Source organism: Anabrus simplex, chromosome 1 (genome assembly GCF_040414725.1).
Source record: "Anabrus simplex isolate iqAnaSimp1 chromosome 1, ASM4041472v1, whole genome shotgun sequence".
Lineage (NCBI taxonomy): Eukaryota > Metazoa > Arthropoda > Insecta > Orthoptera > Tettigoniidae > Anabrus > Anabrus simplex.
Window position 1 is genome coordinate 510074417 of NC_090265.1, and position 22067 is coordinate 510096483.

General features: G+C 38.2%; 1 protein-coding gene across 2 annotated transcripts in view; it reads right to left on the reverse strand.

Moving 5' to 3' along the window:
* Positions 1-1984: 1984 nt before the first annotated feature.
* LOC136857036 (ATP-dependent RNA helicase p62) overlaps positions 1985-22067 on the reverse strand; it is a 154868-nt gene continuing 134785 nt past the window's right edge. For both annotated transcript variants that reach the window (XM_067135384.2, XM_067135383.2), the window contains exon 14: positions 1985-2968. The gene's annotated coding sequence lies outside the window, so the exon portion shown is untranslated. The remainder of the gene's footprint in view (positions 2969-22067) is intronic.

Here is a 22067-nt window from a genome sequence, read left to right on the forward strand (position 1 = left end):
TTTGATATTTATTATTATATCATTACTTGTTTATTACAGTTGTTATTTTAAACAGATAATAAATGAATAGATCATGTACAAAAAGGAAGTTCAAGCTTCATTTTATTTAAACACGAGAAGTTACCTTTTCCAGTAGTGCGACTGCTTTTCCCTTTGCTCCTTTCCCTCCGGAGTGATGCCAACAAAGAAACAATTTTCTTTTTACATTCATCCGCGGGTCGTCGAATTGTTGTGCCAATATCCCGCCTTGCATCCTCTTTCACATTCTTTTTAAAGTGATCGCCATTTTTCGGGTCCCACAAAACAGAATGTGTCCAATAAGTGTCTATTAAAGTAAGCACATCTTCATCCGGCCAGGCCGCCATGCTCGCGGGATGCTCACTGTAGCCGTACACACTTGCGAGCACGTTCCTTGGCCGTCCACACTGAGCGCGAGCATCCCTTTGTGCTCGCCTAGAAAACCGACTCCAGTCGGCTCGGCAGCGAGCGGCTCAAAACATGCTCGCTTTACGCTCGTTACCCCGTACACACTTGCGAGCATCGCAGTGTGAGCGGCTCGCGAGGCGCTCGGCTCGCAAGATGCTCGCAAGTGTGTACGCGCCTTTACAGGATCGATACTTCATCTGTTTTCACTCCGTCATCTACAACCCTCTGGAAAAGGATACAGACCTATGTTAACATATGCATGGCAAAGAGCAGGTTATGATGTGGATGTTCCTGTTGCTTCGTTTGATAATGTGATCACCGTGGCATTTGAGTTCGGACTATTGCAATGCGGGGACATAGTAAATAATGTAGTATGTCTACATGTTGCCCTCGTTAAGTGTGCGTACTGTTCCATTCCGCTGCGTTTTAATCACGTCATTGAATCTCCATATTTACACTTCAACGTCGAATAAAGGACAACACAGTATCTTCTATTGTGGGAAAGATGACTGTCAACACGGTACTGCATGGGTTAAGAGTTTTTGTTGCAAGCACGTGTTCAACCTTTTGTCTGTTTCTTGTTACTATAATGGTCCGAAGTGCCTGTTGCACGGTAATTTCTGCTGCAAATTGTGTTTCTGCAATCTTTGTACGCCGTTAACTTCCAAACATTGATTGCACACTAATGCGGGGTTTTACAGATAAATGCCCTTGATGGGTAGTAGAAGAGACATATCTTCGTATGTTAAGCGCACTTCCAGTTGGTTTTAGCCATTCAGGCTGCGGTACTTACCTTGTGAGTTGAAGGTTATGGCCAACAACTTATCGACGAAATATAGGAAGTCCCCAGATTCAGTACATTCTGTATGTGGCTCAAGCAATTTGGTTAGGTATTTAGCGAAAGCAGACTCAGAAACGGGCAGTCTCTTGCTTGAACCCTGATGCCAGATATCCTATTTTTATTGTCCTCACATTTTCCTAAATGCCTTATTAACATAGCTACTACCATGAGATCTGTTTTTCTTATTCTCTTAAATACACCCAATGATAACTCAATACAAAGAAAATTAAAATGCTGAAATGTATTCTAAATTACACCTGAAATCTAAATTTGAACCAAACACTCATTTGTTAATGATTAAATGAAGGCAAGTTACTGTTCAAGCTCATGATCAATTAAAAAGACTCCCGCCCAAGGTACGAACTCTTCACCAGTTTTTCTCTTAACAATGAACCCATTTCTGTACATGAGCAATGAGATCTGAAACAATTCTATTCATTCAAGATGGCAATATATTCAGTTTAAAGCAATAATAACAAAAGACAATCCTAGCAATATATTTTTAGTAAGAGAAAATAAAATAATATTTGTCATATTTACAAATAAACTTTATAAAACAATTATTTTAGCTACAATTAAAGTTTATCAATAAAGTGGACTTCAAAGATGTTAAATTATATTGAACGTAACCACACCAAAGTAAAATTGATGTACCTAACAACAGGCAGGTTTCTCTACATGGGGCAGAAAACAGTATACTAAAATAAAACAAATGAATGTATTTTCTCTTTAATTAAGAAACATTAAAGATTACAATAAATAGTGACAAATGGTCAACCTTTCAACTTTGCTCCACAAAAAAGTTGTACATTCATTTACAATATATGGAATGACAAATGAAATGCACATGAAGTGTAGTATCTGACAAAACAGACTAGCTGAAGGGAACAATTACAAAACATTAATACTGCATTCCTTTACAATCACAGAATGAAATGTGCCAAATAAAGTGATCCAGTACAATGCTGGCACAAAACCCAGTTGTTTCTATATCTTTTGCAGTTCAGAGTACATAGAAAATTACAGGACACACCGAATAGTCTCACTCTACGTCAAATAAGTAGCCCTTATGATCACAAATTTAAAATTTAGTTTGCCTTTAGTTACAAGTAATCTTCACCCTTCCCCACTCAAATGAAATACCCATGAATATTACAAACATTTGAACTTTCCAAACAATGCTATGATTTATCAAAATGTAATTTCTTAGAAACAAATTGGTAATATGCTAGCACAACAAGACTTCAATGCTGGAGACTGACATTCTAGAATACAAGAGAAATAACCAAATAGTTCAAAAATCCACCTACAAAAGATCTGTATTTGTGAGCATGCTTCAGTTTATTTGATCTAGAGCTACAATCAGAACTGTTCAAAATCAATTTGTGCAAGGTGAGAAAATCAAACGTTTAATTCTGAAAAATACGTATGTATAAAATGCTTGAAAAAAGGTCTTGCTGAATGTATCTCCAGCATTAAATCTAAGTGGACATCAAGATTATCACAAAATCATGAGAATCCATCATAAGGATACTTCCTTAAAACTGATTCTGCAAGATTTATGATATGCACTAGCATACATAACTGAATGCTATACAACAGATCTAATAGTTAAACACAGGATCACAGAACAAAATAAATAAATTGTCACAGCAGCACAGAATGCAGGATGTTCTCCGACAATGATTCATTAGTCTTGGGCTGAAACAAAGGGTCCAGTAATTAAACCACCATCATATAAATTTTTTAAATGTATTTAGAGGACAACAGATTGACTGATGCCCTACTTAACACATTCACGCCCGTATCCGAGTTATTGCCTATAACGCGTGACCATGCTGTGGACCGTATCCGAGTTAGCCCGGATAAGCGCAACCTTGAACTCGAGCCGTTCCTACGCAGCTGGGATCTATTTTGGTCACAAATATGTGCAAGAGAGATGAAAGTAATACCCTTATGAATGTTTCTACTCACCGAAAACCACATGGCCGCGGCGATTTTCCCTCCCAATGCACTTTCTTTGTTTTGTTTCTGAAGGTAGCCTAACGCTCGCACTACTAGCTGCGTAGTTGGTTTGTGATTGCACAAGCGTGTGTATAGTCGCGTTCTGAAGTATAACCATGGCGTGTAGGGACAAAATAAATGATGCAAGTGATGCAAATTTACAAAGCACAGTTTTTCAGCTGCTTAAATTATCTTGGCCAGGGGTATACAGTCTATATGGACAATTATTACAAATAGCGTTTGACTCGCGAAACAATTACGGGAACAGAACACTGCCGTATGTGGAACAATACGGTCGAATAGGGGTACACCAAAAGATCTAAAGGAACACCAGGCAATTCTCAAACGGGGTAAAAAGTGAACCCGACATACAAGTACAGTCACCTCTCTCCGAAATCTCAGCTCCATCTACGTCATCAGCTCCAAGTCAACGTCCTGCAATTTTGCCGCCAAAAATGGCACCGGCCAAGGATCCTTCATTTAGGTTAGATGCGAAGAGAAAAGAGTATATTCTCTTAAAGTTTCCACCATCAAATATAGACAAGTTCCCCTGAAGAAGGTGTAAAGTGTGCTTCAAAAATAAAATTATTAGCGAAGCACGCTATTTTTTGGAATGTTTAGTGTTCCCATTCACCCAGGAAAATGTGACATTACCTACCATGCCCTACAGAGATACTAGAGGACTTCATTAAGGTATGTGGAAAATTTTGTTTCCATATCTTGTTCCGTTTAGAACTTATTGTGAAAAGAATTCGTTGTTGTTTTCTCAGCCACTAACAGCTGGAATAGCTGGGCCAGCCCTTTAAATAGCCGCTCAGATGATGGGCGTGAATGTGTTAAGAACATTTATAAATAATACAGTTTTGGAGGCAATGCTGTATTAGGAGCAGAGCACATTACTTTAAAAAATTTAAGTGCCAAGGAATAACATCTTTAACACTTTTTCAGAAATTTATGGTTACAGCACTACGAGTTCCACATTTTTCAGGAGAACAAGAGTGGCTATTCTATTCCTTCCATATTTCAGCCACAAAATTCTTTGCTTAGAAATATAACAGTAATGCAAGAGCTCTCATTCTATGCTACAATGAAGAGCAGTGAGGACGTCATTAAGATAGGTACTTAAACTGAAGATTTTAAGGATTTAAACAGAAATAAGCATAAATGTTTACACAGTTCTAAATATATTACAGTGTGATTTGATAAAATCTGATGATCTTTCAATAACGAAACGTCATTCTATTTAATGGTTTCTTTTTCGAGTATAATTCTACCATGTGTTTTCTTTTTCAGGTAGTTTATAATTTTTTTTATTCAAAATTAATTTTGGCAGACTGAAGAACCTAACAGTTACTTCACAGAAGTCTTGCATAATCTATCGACCTTCTACTGAAGAAAACATTAAGTGCTGTAATCTTTTAGTGGACGCTATCGCCGGAGAAACTCTTAACAATTCTACTAACTGAAGCTTTTGATTTTCTAGTATATTCTTCAAACATTACATGAAATGTTGATCATTCGTTTAAAAAGTGTTCACTCTCAAATATACTCAACAGCACAGAGAACTTGGCTATGGATGAAGACTGTGGCAAAGGAACAAGTAACTATGAATCTGAATACGATGTCTGAGTGAACAATTAAATGGCACAAAATTTATTTCTTATGCTTTGTGTGCATCATTAATATATAAATGTATTTAAATATTAGTTTCAGATTCTCTGGAAGGGGGACAGGGGTTGAGGGTGGTCAGCTTATAATTGAATAAATACAACAATTTCATTAAATTACACTTCAGTTTCTTCACTCATGGTACCTATTACAGGGGTTTTCCTTTTGCTAGAAGTTCTACATCACACTAACAAATGGAAGGTTTTTTAGTGTGAATGGATCAGAAAGAGCTAGGACTGTAAAAGTAGCTGCCAAGTTCATAAACCAGAACGGCCCCAACACTTGTGGGCCAGTCGGACAGAAGGTGTCAAGAGCATGCTAGCCGCAAGAGAGGCGAGGGGACTCAATCTACTAATGTCAACCCTTAAAAGAAGCAACAAGACCCCTTTTCATACCCACACAGCGACAGGCGGCAAGATTTTACATAATTTTAATCAACATCAAGCAACATTCAGACAATGGATCATAAAATATCTTACGAAAACGCTACCCAATTTTATTCTCAATGCGACACTCAAGTTCGGGAAGATTCCAGTAAGAGCATGCACATTGAATATTACAGACTAAATAACCCAAACCAACCAATGTCATCACAAGTTCTTAACCCGTTTGGTGGGCGATGCGGCGAGATCCGCGGCGCAAGTCGCTTGCTCGGTGGGGAACGCGGATATATCCGCCGATTCAATTTTTTTTCCTCAGTTGCCTGCCTGCAGAGCTTTATTTCCTTTTCAGCAGCATAGTCTGCCCTCTGATGTGAATTTTTTCAACTATATTCTCCCAATACCAATGAGTCGCATCATACAGAACACAGCTTATGTCCGGGCAAGAAGGACCTAAGGTCTAATAACTTCGCGCAGAAGTCCTAATCGTCCCTTGGATGTAATAATATTGCTGTAGAAGGGATTTCTAGAGATTATGATACTGAACAGACCTTTCTAATGGCATATTAGAACTGTGACCTGATTTATTACCCCAGTCTTGAGTTCTTCCTTCACGACTGGAGTGTGTTTACCGCGAGTTACACAAAATTTATTATCATACGCATCCGTAATACAGGCTCAATTCATGATTTCCGTCCAAACTGCAGAGACCAGGGTTCTATTCGATCCTTTTTCTTACATTTTTCCTCTTAAAATAGCTATAAGGAATTACCGGCCCCCACCGTTAGACGAAGATGATTTAGGGTCATAATAAACGAAATGTTGCAATTTAGTGGGGAGAATAGTGATATTAGTGAAGTAAGTTCTGCCGAAGGAGGATTCGTAAGTGACAGGAACTTACCTGCGTCTTGGTAGGTGTGCTAGGTACCAACTGATGAGCCCAGCCTAGCACACGGGGGCGAAACGCTGGCAACCAGGAATGAGTTAGCTGGAAAATTTATAATGTCCAATAACGGACCATTTATATTGGTTTTATAAATTTACTCATTCGGAACAAATGTTACAGATTCCCTATGGGAATCAACATCTGTATCATCTGATGGCCAAGCAGGCATCAATTTTTAGTAGTGAGACAGTGTCTCATAGTGCATTGGCACTGCCGGTGGCTACAATTAGCCTACGCAGTGGCCTCCACGGTATGCACTAGCCATGCGTCTTGGTAGGTGTGCTAGGTACCAACTGATGAGCCCAGCCTAGCACACGGGGGCGAAACGCTGGCAACCAGGAATGAGTTAGCTGGAAAATTTATAATGTCCAATAACGGACCATTTATATTGGTATTATAAATTTACTCATTCGGAACAAATGTTACAGATTCTCTATGGGAATCAACATTAGTATTTCAGAGTCGGAAGAAAACAATGTGAAGGCCTACAATATCGAAAGCGCACAACAATGATCAACAATATCATTACATTGACCATTGTTTGTTGTGATGTTATTTGTCTCTTATGTTACCTCTCAACTCCGATAGATGGGATTACTGCTGCATACCGAGTATAATATCCTGACTGAATATTGGCGAGAAATAGCCAGGGAGTTAGAAAACTTTCTTCTTTAGTATGCCATTCCTCTGGTTCATACATTTTATGATACAGCTGGTACGTAACACACTGGTTTTTCATAGTATTCTACTTATTCGATCTCTACTCTGACGCGCTGTTTTGAATGAGCGGTGTGCATAATTAAGGCAGAGGCTGACTTAGTAGTAGTAGTAGTAGTAGTAGTAGTAGTAGTAGTATGGCCTAGTCTAGAATAACACTTTAGGCCTATTCCCAATATTAGCACCACAATTCACTAAATAACTCAAAATTCAACCGTGAATAGAGCCGTTTCTTAAGAAAAGTCTCTTCCTCTTCACCTTTATTATATTCTACATTCATTTTATTCCAAATTATAGCGGTGAAGAGGGGATTTCCCTTCTGATTTGGAAGAAAAATTTGCCTCCAAGTCAGATTTTTCCGCCGCCAGTGTAGTGAATTGATATTTTCCGACTCATCGGGTACTCCTAGGAAACATTAGTACAAGGGCATAGTTTTTGCCCTGGGAGTCTCCACTATTCGACCCTCTCCCCGCCGAAAAACGACGAAGAGTGTTCACGAATCACAGCTGTCTGCAGCTTGGTCATTTCAGCTCTGGAACTTCGGACTGTTAGATCGGCAGTTAGTTCTGTTGGTTAAAAGTGAGAAAATGTGTTGTGTTTCATCTGATCGAGTATTTTATATGAAAGCATTGCTTTTAATCGCGCCATTCCTACTGACGTCATTGTAATGTATGTTCATTTCATTTGGGAAAACCACTAAGACAGTCTTTCTGGGGATGTAAAACGGCAGGTGGAGAGTGAGTGTCTGCCATTATAATGAAAACTCCCCAACCTGAATGGGACTGACGGTATGCAAGCGGGTCTACCATTCACAGCGAAAATTTTCTAACTCAGTCTTCATATAAGAAAAGATGTTTTGTGACTTCCCCATCGCGTTTCTAGGGTAACGTTAACTGCTATGCAATTTAATACATTCTTGCTCACAACGTGTACACTAGAATTCCGTAGCGAAGCGCGGGTACATTAACTAGTCATACATAAAACCCAGTTTAGTAAGATGAAACAAAGGAGTTGAGATCAAGACCGTGTCCGAACAAAAATAAAGCTTCTTATGGCCATATTGTTGCCGCAGGGGATTGTACAGAAACCTAACTTAGGACACTATTACTCACAATCGCTTGTTCACTATGTCTGTTTTCTAAGAGCGGATGGCATGGAAGAGATTTTTTCTCGTCAGACTGAGTGGCCTAGACGGTTGAGGCACTGGCCGGCCTTCTGACCCCAACTTGGCAGGTTTGATTCTGGCTCAGACCGGCCTCTTGTCAGTAGATTTACTGGCAAGCAAAAGAACTCCTGCGGGACTAAATTACGGCACCTCAGTCTCTGAAAGCCGTAAAAATAGTTAGTGGGATGTAAAGCCAATAACATTTTATTATTATTATTATATTTTCCTTCACAACTTTTTACATACCTCTGACAATGAAGTGAATATTGGACAACTTCCTCCCAAAATATACAAGATAAATCCAGTATCTGACCACCTGTTAGCAAACTTTTCGGAAGATTATACCCCTGATGGCTAAGTGCCAATTGATGAGAACCTCTTGCTATGGAAACGGTAGCTAGGGTGGAAAGTTTACATACCAAGAAAATGATCGCGTTTCGGAATGGAATCCTATAAATTATGTAAAGCCGAGACAGGTTAAATAACAATCTGCTTCCGTGTGTATCATAATGAACAGCTGTAAAAGACTTAATAAATACTGAAGACTGTAAATATTACCTGTATTGTAGTTTAATATAGTCTGTGTGTGTCATGAATTGTAGGTAGGCTATATAAACTTGATCCCTCGAAAGCGCTAACGAACATAACAGAAATTTTGTGTGTATTATAATTTATTCCACTGTAAATCTTTTAAGTACATGTAAACTTTGTAAATTACGATTTACATATACAGAAACATATATTTCCAGGCAGAGATTGATAGTAAACTGAGTAAAATATTCAGGTAAAAGTTACTGTATGAACGAAAACCAGACCTTTGCTATTAGGAAGAAGCAATCTCGATATCACAGTGTGAAAGCACTTAGTACGTTTTTGCACAAAGTACTGAAAAATTAAAATAGAATTTTTCAACAATTAAATACATTATATTCAAATATTTCTCTTAGGGCTCTTCCAGAGTTCATTTTAGTCTATGTTTTTAATCAAGTAATTAAATATTTCCTTTGATAAGGGAAATCGCTCCCCACCTGGGAGTGAGCCATTGTGTACCTAGCTCCCCGCTTAAGGGGGCACATCAATTATGCTTTTATCAAATGTCCAATAATTTAAATTTACCCTTCTTTTAGACAGAGCAATTGTATGCAAGCTAAGTGTTTTTATATATAGGACATGAAAACACAATTCACCAGTCATAACAATTCACATCAGCTGGACGTTTTCACAAATATATAATACACACACACAAAAAAAGTTAAAACAATTCACATCAGCATTACCATTTTAAGTATTTCGTTATTAACAAAAACCCAGGATCCTGGCTGTTGTTATCTTAGGTAAATACGAACAGTGGTTGAAGATGCCTAAAATATAGGCAAAACATGTCCTGCTTAAGACATAATAATGTAAAAATATTCACATAAATCAATAAAAAACAATGTATTGAAAAGGTGGACTCTAAAAAAAAATTTTTCAGAAAGATACACGTTGCTCAATATTGACCTAACGATGTGATTTATATCTTGTAATGAGGTCATTTTTTGTCATGTATCCGCAGGTAAAGTGTTAACTATACCATTTCTAAAGATGAGAGGAAAGCATTAAAAACACAAGAGGACAAATGAGGCATCTAGTATCAAAACCGGTCAAGTCACAAAATTTACGAAAATGAGTTAAGGTTATCAATTTGAAGTAGAAGTATAGCACTATCAGGTGAAACAAGAATATGCTTTAAAATTGTCCATGTCTTCATGTTACAGAGCACTGAATTCTCTGTCGTGCAACAAAATCGGCCAACTCATGCAGGCAGTAAATTAATGTCAAGGAAAGAGCGACAATCTTCATGATGCAGCATTATTGTCTGGAATCTTGTGTTACATTATGCAACAATGTGATATCAGTAGGCAAAATCGTTCCTTATAGGGAGCGTGCACGGTACTAGTAACAGAGCGCTCTGGCGGAGTTACGAGCATTAATACGGTGAGTGCGTTCCGCTGAAGAAGACGTGCGTCATAGCTACGGCAAAAATTATTGTTGCATCTTGTCGTCAAGATATGAACTAGTACTATGGAAGTTGTAATACAATATGGGTTTGAGTACATACACTTCCAAAATAGTCGCTAGTCAACAGTGAATAAAGTGCAGAAACTAGTTGACAGTGGCCATGTGTTACAAGTTGAAGAAAGATGAACTGTTTCCAGTTGTACACTTACCGGCTTCGTCGTAAGACAGACGAGTGTTAGCAAAAGCCCGTACAAGGCTACAGTTGAGGTAATTACGTTAGCTCATTATTGTTAATAGAATAGAAGAACTAAATAAAGACCATGATAGTTTCAAGTAATACAAGAAAGTAAAAGAGATAGCTGGGCTGTACAGAAAACAGGTGCCAATGACTCTTTGATGACACCAGCAAACCCATCCTAGATGAACAAAAAGTCCTACAGACCTGGACAGAATACATAAACGAATTGTTCAGTGTTGACAGAGGTGAAATTGTGTATTTACACAATGCGAAATGTCCAAAAATAACAAAAGAAGTATTACATTCCCTCACAATATCACCTAATGGTAAAGCAGTAGGTCCAGACCAGATACCAGCCGAGGTTCTAAAACTAATAACTGAAGAGAATGTTGACCAAATTGGTAAACTTTTCAATACAATTTATGATACTGGAATAATCCCAGAGGACTGGTTGCAATCGATATTCATCGCAATACCTAAAAAGTCTCATCCAAAGAAATACAGTGACTACCGTCTCATAAGTTTGATGAGTCATATGCTAAAAGCATTCTTACGTATAATACACGCACGCATTAGAACAAAGTGCGAAATTGACTTGGATGACAACCAAATGGGTTTCAGAATTGCCTTTGGCACATGAGAAGCCTTATTCAGCATCAACGTTCTGCTCCAAAAATGCCGCCAACTACACAAAGATGTATTTGCATGTTTCATTGACTATGAGAAAGCTTTTGATAGAGTGAAACATGAAAAATTGATAGAGATTCTCCAACGAAAATATCTTGATGGGAAAGACATACGCATCATACAGAATCTCTACTGGGGCCAACAAGCAACAGTCAAAATCAACCAAACCAAAACATCAGATGTGAAAATCAGAAGAGGGGTATGCCAAGGTTGTATTCTCTCGCCGCTCCTTTTTAATATGTATTCTGACATCATTTTTAAAGAAGCTTTGCATGATGTTGAACTGGGGGTGAAAGTAAATGGTGTTTTGATCAATAATATTAGATATGCAGATGACACTGATTCTGTGCAACACTATAAAAGGCCTTCAAGAACTCCTGAACAGAATCCCATGTCAGAGGTTTACAGTATGGTCTCAATATAAATGTAGAAAAAACTAAATTAATGGTATTTAGCAGAAATAGTAATGCAAATGTCACCTTGTCATTAAACAACCGTAAAATAGAACAAGTCCACCAGTTCAAGTACCTTGGCAGCATAATAACAGAGTATGGATCCAGATAAGGAAATCAGATGCAGAATTGAGAACGCTAGAGCTGCATTTCGCAGGATGAGCTCTTTGTTCTGTAATAATCATCTAAATCTGAAGCTCAGACAGAGATTAATGAAGTGCTACATCTGGTCAGTACTGTTATATGGAGCAGAAACATGGCCCTTAAAAGCCGCAAGTATCAAACGACTTGCCGCCTTTGAAATGTGGTTGCACAGAAGAATGCTTAGAATACCCTGGACAGATATGATAAACGATGAAGTCCTAAGGAGAGCTAGGACAAAGCAAGAACTAATAACTATAAAAGTTCGCAAAACAGCTTATCTAGGCCACATATTAAGAGGAAACAAATATGGCCTCATAAAACTAATTCTCCAAGGTAAAATAGAGGGCAAACGGCGAGTTGGCAGACCAGAGATAACATGGTTACACAACATCAAGGAGTGGACCGGTATTGAGACAACTGAGAGACTCTTCCGACTAGCAGAAGACAGAAAAACTTTCTTCAGAGTAATCGCCGACGTCTGGGCAACCGGATATGGCACTTGAAGAAGATGATACAGTATTATATTTTACATTTTAATTGTATATGATTCACTGGTCTATAATACTTCGAATATCTATTACAGCTTGACAATCAACGAAAATGTGTGTGTGACTGTGTGGCTGGTGCCGGAGGGCACTGTAAACATGTATTTGCCATTATACAGTAGTGCAATTCTGACTCAGGATTTAGTAAGACATATTTGCCGCAAGAATGGGGGAAACCAAATTTGTAAATAGCTGGTATGTAATATTATCGCTGTTAATTATGTAATAAATTAAAGTGCTCACAAAATGATTAATACAGTGTAGATATCTTCTACGGTCTGTAAAATATGCGAAAGGGAAGAAGGCTGAAGATCTATTTCCCAAGAAGAGGGCAAGAACAGACATGGGTGCTGTTATTACCATCCATAAACTAAGAAAAACAGATGTAGATAATTCGCCCTGTACTGAAATTATTATAGCGGAGCGGAAAACAGAGTCTGAATCGGTAGATAAAAGTTTTCTTGGAGAGTTGTGCAATAATAGTGTCAATATTGGCATAAGAACAAATTTTAACAAACTCATGAACGACTTGCTTCAACTTCAAGAAGATTCCAGTGTTCACTTCTGAAGAGTTTGTATTAAGTGACGATTTTTAAACTTCTCATATTACGCTAACAACAGAAACAATACTTGAAGTAGCATTTAACACTCGGTTTCCAAGTGAAGGTGATGAATGCTTGAAGGTATAATTTAAATGTATAACATGACTTGTACGATGAATACATGTAATATCATCTATTCTTGCTGGCGTTTCTGATTTCATTTCTGTGCAAACTATTATAACTTGTGCGTCAGGATAAAATGTTTTAAAAGCCGAAGTAAAGTATTTTGCATGGATAGTTTGCTAGGCCAGAAAATAAAATCAGAAGTGCGTTTCTTGACTATTCTGAGAGGTAAAAAATATTCCCGCAGCAGTAGTCCGATATACACCAAATATGACTGCCAAGGCAGCAAAGGTTATACCCAATTTCATTTTCATTAAAAAGAGTAAACAACATTGTTGTTACTTATATTTACATACACTTTAGAAACAAAGAAAGTAAAAAATTGAATGTTTTAAATGAAACACTTGTTAAATCCCTCAACTGTGCCTCACTTTTTATGCTCTGGTATCCATGACATCCTCTGCTTATGTCCACGGGGTGTTGGCACCACAAATTTTATCCACCTCCGAAATACTTTGAGGTGCTGTGCTTGAGTTGTACTGTGTGCCTAAATCATTCCCACTCAAAACACAAGTGAATTCGAAAGCCGTTGCTTCAATCTGAAATGCTGCTTGCACCGAATTATGTAAGTTTTCACACTAATTTTTCACAATAAATGCACGAGTTCCCTGATTAGAAGACGTAGGGTATGTATATTTCAGCATTTCATTTGTTTACTCGCTCTTTCAAACTGGGATATACCGAGCTCGATAGCTGCAGTCAATTAAGTGCGGCCAGTATCCAGTATTCGGGAGATATTAGGTTCGAACCCCACTGTCGGGAGCCCTGAAAATGGTTTTCTGTGGTCCTTCCCTGTCCCATCGTTGCCATAAGACCTATCTGTGTCGGTGTGACGTAAAGCAACTAGCAAAGACAAACCGGGATACATCACATTCTCTTTTCGTTTCTTTTTATAGCTCTCATGAAACACAGATGGTATATGTGATGGATGATTTTCAATATTACTTGGCTTTCCTCCATCAAAATGCTCACTGCAAACAACGGAGCATTTAATTGGTTCCTATGGAGTTCCATCTGCACTGAAATGCAGGAAAACTTTTTTACAAGTTGTTTTACGTCGCATCGACACAGATAGGTCTTATGGCGACGATGGAGAGGAAATGGCTAGGAGTGGGAAGGAATCGGCCGTGGCCTTAATTAAGGTACAGCCCCAGCATTTGTCTGGTGTGAAAATGGGAAACCACTGAAAACCACCTTCAGGGCTGAAGACAGTGGGGTTCGAACCCACTCTCCCGAATACTGGCCGCACTTAAGCGACTGCAGCTATCGAGCTCGGTAAAACATTTATTAATATTATTATTATAAATATTCGGCGTAGTCAAGACACGTGCACATGGAAGGACGTGAATGTAAACATACGAACCTGCTGCAATGCATAGCCTACTTGAAATGAAATGTACTGTTTCAAAGTGTAGTTAAACTAACGTGTTCTTGACTTGGCATACCTGGTATGTTTGAAATGTGTGATATAAAATGTGTGATTTTGTCACAGATGAAATAAGGTACTGTACTGTACTTTATTCTTCCTACAGCCAAAATCCACTTCCTGTGTCTGTCCGATTCCCATGGACGACCAGGAAATGTGTGAAATATAATTCCTTTTCCATGCGTGTTCCTTTGTGTGTTGTGGCAGTTCACTACACAACAGTTTCTATTTGATTTAGGCATTTTGATACACTACTACTACCACCACAATTTCACACCCACAGTTACACAGCCTGGATTGACCGCTCAAGACATGATCACCTAAAAGTTACCGATTTCTTCCGCTAGAGGCGCTAAGAGCGGTCGTGCACGCTCCCTATAATGTATATTCTTTGCTACTTCCGCTGTGCTCGTATTTTGTCATTGTGTGCTCTAACGTGGATATTGTTCCGAGGGGTGAACTAAAAAAATTACTTTCATACCTTGTGCTACATAATGGAAACATCAATAGACGAAACCCCCCCCGATCAAGTGCAAGAAAGAGAACAAGAGATACATCACAGTGGAAACAACGAAAGTGAGAACGGTAAGAATAATATTTCATTTTATTTTACTACGGATTATCCAAGTTTCTCGCTCAATTCTTGAAGCAGTTAGGTTGATTTTGGGTTGATGTCTTCATAAATTAGCCTCGCAGAGCTGTCAAAACTAAATTTTGGGTTTCTGTGTTTCATTTTTAGAGATTAAAAAAGAATTCAAATGAGCACATTTGAGAAGAAAGTAAGATGATCTAACTATGCATGTTTGTGTGAGGTGTTCTAACTCGCATTAAAACAGTAATAATAATAATAAAAATAATAATGATGGGGTCGATGACCTTTGATGTTAGGCCCCTTTAAACAACAAGCAGCAGCATCATCATTAATAACATTAACATTAATAATAATAATAATAATAAAGCCTCAGAAATTAAAAATTAATCTTCTGCCACAGGTATTTTGCAAGTGGGCCACCTTAACTTCCTTCATGTCACCATCCTGTGAAAGGAACATTCAACAAGTCTTTGACAATGCAGGACGCAAGAATATTCCATGAACAGTTCTATGCATCTAGTGACAAGTTGAAACAAGATGCTTTTATCTTGAAATATTTAGACTTCGAGTCACCAAACATCGTCCAAGACAAGATCGGACACAGAAGTCATTATCTCCGAAATATTATGTGGGAAAATCGAACCACAAAGTTTAAGTCGGCAGGGAAGCTTTCATGGATATATTAGGCTTAGAGAACATTGAATTCAAGGTGTTGCTGCAAGATTCCTTACCACAGGAACTTCTCCCAAAGAAAATGGGGGTGGAAACAGGAAGGAAAAAAAAAATTCCAGGCAGAATTCGGTTATCACGTTTATAAAGATGTTTAAATGTATTGAGTCGCACTACCTTAGGTCTAAATCATCGGTCCCTGTTTAAGTAGTGACCTGAATATCAAGAAGATGTGGCGAATATATAATGTACACGCAGCTACAGAGCTAAAAGTGAAGGAAATTTTCTTCAGAAACATTTTCAATACCAGATTTAATATTGGATTTGGAACACCCAGAACCAATATATGCTCAAAATGTTTGCAGTTTGAACAAAGACTGAAGACACAGACTGATGCAGAAAAGAGAAACACCTTGATCTTAAGAGAAAAAAATTCACAGTGCTAGGGCTAAAGCATTTCATAGCCTTTTGAGGGAGAATAAAGCTGGTTTACTGATTTTCTCTTTTGATTGCCAGAATTTATCTCTGCCCCGTATCCCAGACCAAGCAGTATATTACAGCAGGCAATTGTCAGTGTACAATTTCACAGTAGTTAAATGGCCATTCAAGAGCATCGACGACTAAGGACAATGCATTTATTTTTTCCTGGAATGAAACAGAGTTTGCAAAGAATTCCAATGCCATTGCATCAGTTTTATATCATCGTCTAAACAATACTGACTCGAAGGAATTACCAATCTTCGACTGGTAGCAGATGGATGTGATGGTCAAAATAAGAACAGCACTGTCGTAGGAATGGTCTCAAATTGGTTTCTTACCAATGCTCCTGACTCGATCACAGAAATACAAATAATTTTCCCAATTGTAGGTCATTCATTTCTACCTCCAGACCGTGCTTTTGGGAGAATTGAAAACGAAGTTGGGAGGCATGACATCCTTACAGACCCTGATGAATATGAAGAGATTATCTAATCATGGAACCATTTTTCATCTGGGTGTTGCTTGTGAGTTCAATGATTGGAAATTGCAGGCTGTTGATGTATTGAAGCCGCCTCCTCAATGGCATTTTCCATTAGCTAAAACCAAAAGGATTATTATGAAGAAAACACAGAAGGCACAAAATGCTGTTCGTGTAAAAGGCGAGGTATTTTACAATAATGATCGTGGGAACTACCAAAGTCTGTGTAAAAGAGGAAAATCGCTGGCTCAAATGACATTCAAACAGTGATCAAAGCATTTACTCTTCCTGCCTCTAAAACAAAAGACATTATAAATGAGAGCAAATTGAAGACTTAACAATATTACTTAGTATGTGTGAACAGTACCTATCTTAACCCGATGAGTGCTACGCCCGCCTATAGACGGTGCGCGAGAATTTTAATTTTTCGAGCTTCCCGGTTCACTTTCGAGTGCGATTTTGATCTCTGACATGTTCTGCCACCTGTTGGGCATTATGTAGAACTAACTGATCAGAGATTATAGCTTCGGGAAGTAACTTACAGAGCTTTTTGTAGACGTCTGTGGACTTAATCTGCGATGATAAACATGGCGGAACAACAATTTAGTTGCTCTTGCAGCAATGTTATTTCAGATCACAGAATCTTTCAGTTATTAACCACAGCGGAAAGTGATGGAGATACATCATTTTAAGGAATTGTTAAGCGATTTTGAAAGTTAGAGTGATAGAGAGAGTGCCGAAAATATTGTATGCTAGAGAGAAACAAAGCCTACGCCTAAACGGAAAAAAAACAAGGCGAGTACAAAAGCTATTTTATCGCTAATTTCACGGCAGATGGATTACTTTTCTTCACCAGAGTTTCAGGTAACCATGACAGGCTCTGAGGGCCAAGTGGTGTTTGATGACAACCCGAAAATCATTGATTTTTTAGAAACTTTTGTGCCAATGGAGTTTGTGCAGATAGTTGAAATCGGCATCACAAACCACCAGTAGAAATCATTTAACTATCACCACACTCCAGGTTTGGAAAGTAATTTAAAATATCAACTTATATACTTCATGTATTAGTTGCCTACAGATTTTAGGAAATATTATTTTGCGCTCTTTACTTTGTATAAAGATAATGCACGCATGGGCACATAAATGTAATTTTGTTTTCTCTCAAAACAATATTGAACACAAGTGTAGGAATTTCCATTTGCATTTAGATTTATAAACAACCAACATTTATAAACATTTTAAGCTAATCACCCCACTGAAAATTTTTTTTACATACGAATGAAAAAACTCAGCACTGAGGTACCAGTCAACAGGTAACTCAGCACTTAAAAGGTTCATAATGATTCTAATAATATAAGTGACCATTATTGACCATTTTCTTTTACTGTGTTCAGGATCTAAGTAAACTACAAACTTTTAGTGAGAGAAATCCTATTTTGTATTCTCCTCAGCTTCCTGATGTTCTTCGTTACTTATCTTATTTATGCTGAAATGCTTTTTTAATTGCAATAAAGAAAAGCAATTACAATGTCATTTTAATTTAATTGCCATTCTTCACAAGAGTTTGGAATTTAAAAATAATGCAGTTTAAAAAAAAAAATTTATACAAAATTGCAACAAAAACGGCCAAGTCAAAATTTATATTAAAAAAGATTGGTTAATTATGAGTTAGATTACTCAAAACAGTGGAACTTAAATATTAAACCATTAAGAATATAACTGTGAAAAAAAATCTTTTCTGACCATCATTGCTTTATCTCTACAGGTTTTTCATCCACACTGAAAAATATGTCTTGAGTGACTTGACCGGTTTTGGTAAGTGCACTGAAAGGCGTGAAAAACGCCAAACAAAAATATGAAAGCATGAGCACAGGGGCCAATAAAATTATTAAAGTATAATTGTGCAGATCACACACTTTCTAAAACAAATGTTAGAAGCCTTTTATTTCGGAGCAGTAGGTTATCGTGCATTATTTTCTGGTCACACTCTTTGACAATGGATTGGAGGTTACACTCTAGCATGTGGGACTGGCAGGAATTTCTTTGGCCGCCATTTCGAATAAACTTTGCCCAACTTGAATGATTTTGAGTCAAAACTCAAAAGTGCAAGTTTTTAACATTTGCGACCTCTGCGCGCTTCAAGCTACGGACACCAGTCCGCTTTCCGACAGATTTTAATTCCATTTCATTAGTAAGGAATATATATTTTTTTTTTTTGCTAGGGGCTTTACGTCGCACCGACACAGATAGGTCTTATGGCGACGATGGGATAGGAAAGGCCTAGGAGTTGGAAGGAAGCGGCCGTGGCCTTAATTAAGGTACAGCCCCAGCATTTGCCTGGTGTGAAAATGGGAAACAACGGAAAACCATTTTCAGGGCTGCCGATAGTGGGATTCGAACCTACTATCTCCCGGATGCAAGCTCACAGCCGCGCGCCTCTACGCATAAGGAATATCATGACATTTTCAGTATTCATAACTAGGCTATCACGCGACAAATACGCACCTAGCTAGTCTATTTCATATGATTATGTTCTGAATCCAAATACAGGCTACTGTATCACGTGACAAATATTCACTACACTTCACTGTACCACTCAACACAATAAATTTCTAACTTTTGAGTGGAATGTGAAATACAAGGACAAACAGGCTCACTCTGTTATTCAGCAATCTTGCTGGCTAACCAGCAAGCAAAACTGAGCATTCCTGGGTAACTGCTTGCTTCCCGAAGGTACAAGTTATCCTGTGCATTTCAGGAATTCAAGGCCTTTTCCTGCAATTACGCAACTGTGGCTACGAGACTCTTACCAGAGTTGGAAATTTTCTTCCACAAACTCCTACCTGACAAACCAAATTTCTTTCACAAGGGAATAACAAATATTTTCAGGGCTAGGAAAAATGTGATTGTACTAAGCAGTAAAAGCGAAAATTCGTGACACGATAAGTATTTTTATGTAGATATAATACCACGAGAATTGGGACTTCGGATTTAGGTGTTAAGCACGAAAAAATGTTAATGACAAATGTACTAATGAGGTTTCACTATCGTTATTGACTATTTTAATGCAAATTTTTTTCTATGAAAAGGTCAGAAATAAGCAAGTGAGACATCCTGGGGGAGGGATATGCTTAAGACATATTGCTGAAGGTACCCCTCTGAAGATTGCCGATATCTACTACACAAGAATTACAATCAGGTGTACCCTGGGCAAAAGTGACCTAGCATCATTGTCTCATCCTTCAACCATCAGGAGATATGACAGAAACAACCAGCCTTCTTCAAGGCTATCGACAACTTCAATACACATTAAAGGCTGATCAGAGGACAGCAGATTTTACTTGCTGAAATATACAGACAACATAAAACAAGACATGTCAGTAATGTACGAGACACACAGAGGGGTTAACAAATGACCCGATGAACAGTATTTGTCAGACAAGAAATCAACATCGTCATCTCAAATGACATTCAGGAACAATGAAATCCTAATGGTAGAATTGTAATCGTGATCTGTTACATCCGCCTACAAACTGCCCAAGGAGAGCATTTTGGAAAAGCCAAAAATATTTGCCACACAGAATGTGAAGATTGTCCTGGGGATATTACACAACTATACAGAGTTCTAGCTGGGATTATAACTACGACAAGAATGGGGAGGAGTTCGAAATCTGGAATGAAAGTTAAGGTCCGAGGCTGATCCACAATCCCAAACTGAAACAGTTTCTCAGTAACACAAGATGGTGTTGAAGTTACTACCCTGATAATATCTTTCAGGAGATGGCTACATTGTAAACAGAGCTAAGCCATTACGATGACTCAAAAGTAGTAAAGGCGATGTCCCTGAAGCATATTCCCCAAGGTTGTCTCTCTCTCTTTCTCTCTCTACTGATCTGAACGCAGACTTCAGGGACCTACTAAAATAATACCAGGAAAAGTATGAGGGGACCCTACTGCAGACTACACTATCCAGGCAGGTGAAGAACTCCCGAGAGTTGCGAAGAGAAAGATGGATGAATATGCTTGCAGAACTTGTCATGGACCTGAACAACATAAGAACGTGTAAGCCGATGAAGAACCTGAACAACGACCCTAACAACTCTCCAGATACTTCACTCAAGTCACTCTGAATTAGACAGCCCAACAACTGCTTCATAATGGGTAAAACACGATGAGGACTAAGGCCGAGAAACAGGAAAGAATGATTTCCTCTGTCAAACTTTCACCTTAGTGGAACTGGAACATGCCAATAAACTCGTGAAGGTCAACAAAACAGCATGCCCAATTGACATCAGGACAAATTAGGAACTTCAGGCCAGGAACAATTCAGTGGTTAATATGATAAACAGGTGTGTTGAGACTGCTTTCCTAGGCTGTGGAGGAAAGCAAGAGTGATTGCTTTACCAATATATGGCAAGGAACAAACAGATGCATAAGAACTTCTGCCCTGTGACTCTTATGCCAGCTCTACAAGGCATTAGAAATGATAACCCTTGAAAGAATTTCGTCAAGCAATGATAACCAACTGATCCCAGAGCAAACTGGATTCAGGTCTGGAAAATCAGCTGCAGTTCTGAAAATGACTCAGCATATCAAAGATCGTAACATTAATTCTAGAGACTATTATAAAATTTTTGGAAGACAACTACAGAAGTATGTTCCCCCTACATTAATGTTGAAAGATGAAAATGGAAAAATGGCACATAGCAGTAGTGAAAATGCTGAGATTATGGCAAAAGCATTCAGTGAACTTTTGAACTGTGGAGAACCTAAGGAACTATTTCAAATTTATGCAAATACTCCAATAAAAACCAAATTTAATAACAGACCCTTCAACATTTCAAGAATTAGAAAAAGCACTTGAACTTAAAAATTACAAGGCATGCGGAGCAGAGCAGGTTTTTGTAGAGATGTGGAAATATTCAAGTAATACAGTTCGTATTCCCTTACACATGGCTTTAACAAAAATTTGGATCATTGAGCAGTTTCCAGAACATTGGACAACAGCCTTGCTGATCACTAAAGGCATACAACAGAAAACAAAACAAAACAAGCCTATAGTAGTAACATCTGTTGACTAAGTGGGCATATGATTGTATACATAGACCTTTAATGTTTAAAATTTTACAGAATTTTGGACTCCATCCTAAATTAAACTAATATAACTTTAACAAATACAATATTGAAAGTTAAGTTTAGAGGAGAGGTTCCTGAACCATTTTGTGGGTTCGAACCCCACTATCGGCAGCCCTTGCAAGGTCAAAAACTATAAGAGTGACTCCCGTACAGCTGCTTAGGTCTGGGAGAGTACGAACACCTCTGGACGGTCCTGCAAGTACGATAAATCCATTGTGTGCAACAAGCAGAGAAGCAGCACCATCAGTTCAAATGCCAACTACCTTTAAACCAGACAACCATTTTGAAAGGTCAGTTTTCACGTACCTTTCAGAGTGATTCCATGTAACCAGTTGCACTTCCACTTC